A 7697-nucleotide genomic window follows, 5' to 3' on the forward strand; every position below is an offset into this window, starting at 1 on the left:
GGATCGCCGGATCGGCTTTCCAGCCTGGGGTCGTCACATGTGGTTGCCGTAAGCTCCTTCGTCGAATCCACCGGCCGCGCCGTTCTCAACACCCCCCCATACCCCCCCCCCCCCCCCACCTCTGCTCACTCAAGGTCTGTGACGCTGAAAGCGAATCTACTTTGTTTTTGCCTTCCAAAAGAAGACACGACTAGAAATGTTTATAATGGGTTTTATGTTTATGTCTCGTTGCTCTGGCCAGACAGGGCATCACAGTATGTTAAGAGGCATAACATTTCCGTCACACGCTTGATGCATTCCGCCAATCACAACACACTGGATAGCTGGCCAATCAGAACACACCTCACTTTTCAGACTGATGAGCCTTATAAAAATCGACGTGTTTCAGAAGGCAGGGCATAGAGGAGAAACAATAATGTCCAGTATGTGGAAAATAATGTGTTTTTTGAACCTTAAACCGCATAAACACATTTCATTACACCAAATACACAAAATAATGTTCTTTTAAGCAGCATCATATGACCCCTTTAAGGCATGTGTGCCTTACCAAATTTGCCACAGGTCAACTTCACTTGAAGTTTAATAACATCTATATGCAATATGAATGCTCCTGAGCTAAATTTCAACTGTCCCAGATGAGGGCATGAATACTTATGCAATGGAATCATTTTAGTTTTTTTATTTTTAATAAATTTGTAAAGATGTAAAAAAACAACAACATATTTTTACTATACCATTATGGTGTATGGAGTAAAGATTGATGTGGGGAAAAAAATAATTTAAAGCAGTTTAACATAAGGCAGCAACATAACAAAACGTGAAAAAAATGAAGGGGTATGACTACTTTCGCAAGGCACTGTAACTCATGACCGAGAGTTACTTACGTAACCCGTCATGTCCGAGACATTATGTAACCGAGACGTTATATCCCCATGCCACAACCTTGAACCATCACTGGTTGGCAGGGACCTGTTCTCGGCTCCTTAGCGTAAAACCTGAATGAGTGGATGCACCTGTCGCATATTTATGCCCATGTGCTGATAAAAATGTTGTACTCTTTTAAAATAAATTGCAGCTATAACACAAGCACTTGTCAATGCGGCCATCTGTTGTTGCAGTCCCAGTATTTTATTTTTATTTTAATTTTTTTTGTTTTGTTGGTTCTTACCATTTCTTAAGTTTAATTTTCTACTGTCAAACAACGGCCTGGGACACTGTTGCCACCTTGTGGAACAACTAATTAGTGCAAAACAAATTCTACGTGCCTGTGTGACCTGGGCTGTTACAAAAACCAGGCGGTGTGCATACAGTATGCACATACTACTCTGGTGGCGAAATCTGCATCAAATGCACTGTACACAGACCCTCGCTTACACATAAAAACCGAAGTGTACTTTCGGCTTAACGTATGGAAAATAGTCATCAGAAAATCTGTAGACATCTGATTTGTAGCACACACCTGTTTTTTGTTGATCTTAAAGCTGTTGTTTCAGGACACTTTATCAGTAAACTATGATTTTGGTCATACCTGAAATACTTAACAATGTGAAGACACACCGCTGTGAATGTGTGTTTGATCTCAGGGACCTCCACCGAAACCGGCCCGGCGGCAGGGAGGATGGGCGGAGGAGAGCACAGGAACCGGATCTGCCAAGTGAGTCGAAGTCTCCCTCTCTCTGTCTTTCTGAGACACATAAATGTTCTTAATGTTCAGCCTTTCTAAAAGCCCATGCTGTTCTGTCCCACAATCAAACAAACACTTCTCACACACAGTCAATTAAATGCAAAGATGAGGATGTTCCACAAAATGTCTTCACTCACAAAGCTTTATTAAACCGCAGTGTTTCAGTCCAGCATTTTTAAGTGATAAATCCATAAATTATTATACATTTCTTAATATTTTTAGCATGTATCAGCCAACTTTTGGACATCACACATTATTGTGTGAGCTGTGTTTACAATCCACCAGTAACGTTGTAGTATTACCAAGCGGAGTATATCTTAGTATTTCTCTCATTTTTTTTTTTTTTTTTACATTTTTTGTTGAATGTGTGTTCTTTGCTTTAGTTCTTTTTCATCAGTGTTAACGTCCTCTTATCTCCGCTCTCATCTATTTGATTTAATTTTAGGTTTTTCATCTCACTTAACAGCATGAATTACATAATCTGCAGTTATAACTAAATTGAATGCTTGTAAACTGCTTTTGGATTTTAAGTTTTTTTTTTTTTTCTCCATTATTATGTGAAACTAATTATAGTGAATCCAGCGCCAGTGCTGTAGGGCTCGTTGTGGGCCCCTATAATCCCATTAGCTGCAATGAGCGTCAGTCTCCACATGATGGTGTCATTTCCTGTTAAATGAGTTTTACTGGCCCGATCAGAATTATAATGATCAATGAGCACTCATACTGCCAGCGTTTATTTCAGTAATTCACCTGTAAACACTAATGTAAGAAAACAGAAACACCTATATTTCCATATGAAGTTTTTGATAAATATGCTCATAGTTTTACCACTCTGAATTAATTAAATCCAGCTACAAATTCTGAATGTATATGTACCCTGAAGTCTGCCTAACATTCATATATTCTGAACACAATTTCTGTGCATGCGGAGAGCAGCTTTTACCATAACACTGAGAAGTCATGTTAATCCTATCAGAGAAAACCACAGAATCAGCTGTATAAAGAAGAGCCCTACATTTATTTAACAAAACAGAAAGAAGCAGTCATTACTCCAGTCTTCAGTGTCACATGATCTTCAGAAATCATTCTAATATGATGATCTGCTGCTCAAGAAACATTTCTGATTATTATCAATGCTGTGCTGCATAATATTTGTGTGGAAACCATCATACATTTTATTTTTCAGGATTCACAGATGAATAGATTTATTTGAAATAGTTCATAACATTATTAATTATACATGCATTCATTTCCTAAAAAAATACTACTACTAAAAAAAAAAAAAAAAAAAGAAGATAACGTAAAAATAAATAAAATTTGTCCCCAAACTTTTGAACGCTAGTCAATTTATGGTTAAAATAAAGAAATAAATAAAATAAATATAAAAAAAAAATTGTTTTACAGATTGATCTTTTTAAATCTATGGTGAATAAAAACCTTTGTATGGAACTGATGCAATGTTAATACACCAAAGTTAATAATAAAAAAGGTAGTTTTTATTGTACATGAAAACCACCGTGAAAACAAGGGTGGTGAATGAAGTCGAGTCAAGTCTCCTTATTTATATAGTGCTTTTAATAGTACAGATTGTGTCAAAGCAACTGTACAGCATTAATTAGGAAAATAGTCTGTCAATAATGCGAAAGGACAATAGTAAACACTCATTGTTTCAGTTAAAGGCAGTTCATCATTCAATTCATTGAATTCTTTCATTAAAAGAAGCATGACGAATCAAAAAAGCATTTCCACAGTCTGACTATACTAATCACATGACCTCATCACACTGCATGTGAGGTTGTCTCGTTATCAGCTTAGAATTTGTTATTTTGCATTTTTAATTCAGTTTTGTGTAAACGTGTCGACTGATCGAATAAAACAAGATGTTTAAAATCATGGTCAATGATCTTTTTTTTTTTTTTTTTGCACTTGAAATGGACCTGGCAAACGCAGCAGCTCAGTCTTATGCATACAGTAAGTGTGCATACTGTGCACAGTAAACAAGAAATGAGAAATGTTAGTATGTTAACACGGCCTTTGGCTCAGTTAGCGGGGAATAAAGCAAACTCTACACGTCTCTCAGGAAAGGTCAAAGTGTCGCTTCTGCGCGTCTGCCAAACTTATCTTGATTCTCTCGGCTGGCTGGGAGGTGTTAAAGGGCTTCTCGACGCATTGATTCTCCTTCTGAAACAAAGTAATCGTCCCCTCTGAAGAAGACAAGGACTTTTTCTTCATCTCAATGTCACCCTCGTGCTCACTCACCGGCGCTCTGTTCCCGCTAATCCCACAGCAGAAATCCCGGGATTTGCAGATCTATCACTCCTAATTGACACTAAGTGATCTGTCAGTTTATTGATGAAGCTTTGAATCCAAGTTGTCACAATATATTTTATCCTGAACAAATTTTTCCAGACAGTTTTACCGTGTTTATGGTGCTGTGTTACACAGGTCTTTATGGAGAGCTCCGTGATGAGTCTTAGAGGACTGGCAGCGTGTCAAGAGCTGGACACACTAACACTGTGATTATCAGCATCTGCATTACTGTTTACACATTACTTTATTACCCTGTGGTGCTCCTGAGGTTAAAAGTCCACGGTTCCAAGCTTTTGAGAAGCAGTTGCACTGTATAATGAACACAGTCAAATCTCTGAATACACAGTAGCCTCAGGATATCAATGCACTATAAAACTGATTTGATCTTTTAATTGTTTATTATCTTAGGGTAAAATATATAGATTATGTTAAAGACTTTATGAGATGTACATAGTTGTCAGGATCCATTAGGTGGCACTCAACACCAGCAAAAACCAGCCTGTATAGCACATTAACCCTGTACATATGACTTATTACATAAGAAAAATATAATTATTTGAAATGGAACATTTTATTAAACCTTAAGACTAAAATTCTAAAACAGAATGTTTGCATATGTGTTTTTTGTTGATCCATCAGGCTTTTATGGCTCATATAGTCTTATATTTAGTGAGAATATGAAGGAAAAAAACTGATACATTTTATTTAGACTAAGCTGAGCAAAAAAATATTTTTTTTTGTGCAGATGCTGATATTCATATGATGAAATTCTGCTGCTTGTGAGACACTGACATAAAATTATAAAAATAACAGTTCACACTATATATCCACAAAAATGTCTCACAGAGATAAGATATTAAAAATACAAACATATAATGCAGTGATTGAGAGATGAAGAAATAAAGGCCTCCTCAGAAGATGTGAGATGTTCTGAATGGATGGAGAATCAAGTAAAGCTCATTAAGAGAAATCATATATGTGTCCCTGCAGCACACGCTCCTCAAAAGATCCTGATGATCAGATTTGAGACTCTAAAACATGATTGATGGAGAATCAAGTAAAGCTGAGCTGCTTCAGTCCAGTAAGAGTTCATCTGGAGATATTACTGCAGTTATTCTGACCTTTACTTGATCAAAATCACTCAAGATCTGACACCAGAAGCAGCAGCTGAAGCTGATTACACTAAAGAGCTTTTACTGCAGCTCTGAACTATCAATCAGACGACAGAAGACATGAGGAGATGAGTGTGAAACAGGTTAAACAGCAAAGTTTGATCATGTTAATCATTTTAAGACTTAACACAATTTGTGTATCAAATATGGTACAGTAGGCCTTATAGGGTTAGTGCTGTATACCTGCAATAAAGGGCCTAATGTATTTTTTTATTTCAGCGTTCCTCTCTATTTAAACAGTGTGCAAATGTTTTTTTAAAGAGTAAAAATGATTATTTTAAAATCAAAGACATTAAGTAATGCTGTAAAATGATGCGGTGTGCTGTATATAAGAGAGCACGCTACAGCAGACACCAGACTGAGCAGACGAGCTGTGATCCTGAAGCTGATTGTTGATTTGTGATGTCCTCCTCAGGTCCAGACGACAGTCGGCCGCTGAAGAGCTGGAGGAGTGAGTGTACACCTTCACTGTTTCACTTTGACACGCAGTGATTAGGAGCTGAAATCTCAAGAAACGGGAATGTTTGTTTATACTCTTGATTTAAGAAGGAAATTACCCTCGTGCTGAATTTGTCCTTGGTTAATGTGAGAACAATCACTCTGATTAAAAGACGTGATGGTGGGGGTTCACATAAATAACCTGCGGTTAGGGTCTGGATCACTAGCGCCTCACCACTAGGACTGGACCGTATATCACAATATTCACATTTTATTCATAGTGATTTGTCCTTCATTTTCCTAAAGATTGTTGTTAAACAGTTACACCTTGTCTTGAGACTGGCAAGTATACAAATGTTGGTAACACTTTCCATTTATTAACAATAGTTAACACATTTGCTATCAATGATTAATCCATTATTACCAATTATTAATCGTTGTTAATGCTAGTTAATAAAAATAGTATTCTTCATTATTTGTTATGGAAGCTTGTTTTTGCCATGGAATAAAAAATAAAGAGAATTGTAACTTTTCACCATTCTGAGTTTACAGACTAAAAATTAAAAAAGCACAGACTTTTTATAGCAATTTTTTTCTTGGAATTCTGAATTTATATCTCGCAATTCTGAATTTGTTTTCTCAGAATTGCAGTAAAAAAGTCAGAATTGTGAGATAAAAAGTTTTCCATCAGCTTTTTTTCATCGCATGGTGGAAACAAGCTTCAGTAATTTGTTCATGTTTACTCTCAGTGCATTAACTAATGTTAACAAATGAAACATTAGTGAATGAAAATGAAAATTATAAAGTGTAACCAAAGTGTTAAATGTCAAGTATTTAATTTCTGCACCAAACGCTGCAAACCAAATACAAAATAATAATTATTCTCACACAGGTTTCCTCAACACTCCCATCTGCCATGACATATTATTTTCTGAACATTTACTTTTTAACTTTGCAATGAATCTGTCCTGGCTATAATGGTTGTTTGGTTAATATGGTCTTCTGATTGAAAACTAAGCCATTAGTAATTGCATCAGTTTCAAGGTATGTTTTCTGAGCTGTATTTCAAATCGGGACTGAAGAGTGTGTGTGTGTGTGTGTGTGTGTGGGGAGTATTTGTCCCTGATCTCTTGTGTTTAACATGTTGTCTGTCCCGTGTCTGAAGCCGACGACTGAGGCCACAAACCCCCGAGGGCTCCGACAATGAAAGCGGTGAGTAGATGACTCCCGTGAGCTCTGTTTCTCTCAAACACATTTACTCTGTTTAACCAGACAGCAGCTCCGCAGCTTATGAAATTCAGACAGAATTCAAGCTAATGGCGGATCATTTATTGTATGACGTTACAGAATGGTGCTGGATAAAGCAGCTTATTCAGAGAGAGTCCAGCTGCTGTGATTGATAAAGTCTACACATTCATAAACGCTATTTCATATATATTTCAGATACAAAAACACTTACAGTACAATACACTAGGCTTAAAAGACCTGATAGCGTGAGGCTCAGAAACATGTGATCTTCAGGACATATGCTGCTTTCACTTACAGTCTCAAATAATAACAAAAATAAATAAAAAATACAATACTTTTCTTTTTTTTTTTTTTTTTAATAAATCAAGAGATGTACTGGATACAGTTGCCAGAATATTCATTAAATGACATTCAAAAGCATCAGTATACATATACAAACCATTATATTTATACTGATTGAGCATCAAAAAAAAAAAACTAAAACTTGCTAAAAAAAACTTAAAATGTAAAAATACTTCAGCTAATAAAAATGACAAAAACACAAAATTACTAAAACTTTTTTTTACTAAAGCTTTTGAAATTAAAATGAAAACAGAAAATATATTAAAAAAATAAGTCTCACCGCCGCAGTGCTTGTGATTGTAGATGGTTGCTAGGGTTTTGTGATGCAGTTGCTAGGGTGTTCTGGCTGGTTGCTAGGTGTTTTTTACTGCTCAAAAACGCCTCAGATCTGCCTTTGGTCTTGGGTCCTTCTTTTAATATAAGTCTGTGGAATTTGATCATCTAGCATGTGAAAACATCAGGAGGGGCAAACAGAAATGTGATTATTATGCTTATTATTATCA

At 36.2% G+C, this 7697-nt stretch overlaps 1 long non-coding RNA gene across 1 annotated transcript; it reads left to right on the top strand.

Annotated features, from left to right (window-relative positions):
• The first annotated feature begins 790 nt into the window (after positions 1-790).
• On the top strand, positions 791-7354 carry LOC122140190. The gene is made up of 3 exons (XR_006156880.1): positions 791-1654; positions 5582-5617; positions 6770-7354. It is a non-coding gene; the product is annotated as an uncharacterized LOC122140190 (long non-coding RNA).
• Positions 7355-7697: the final 343 nt, after the last annotated feature.

Source organism: Cyprinus carpio, chromosome B17 (genome assembly GCF_018340385.1).
Source record: "Cyprinus carpio isolate SPL01 chromosome B17, ASM1834038v1, whole genome shotgun sequence".
Taxonomy (NCBI): Eukaryota; Metazoa; Chordata; class Actinopteri; order Cypriniformes; family Cyprinidae; genus Cyprinus; species Cyprinus carpio.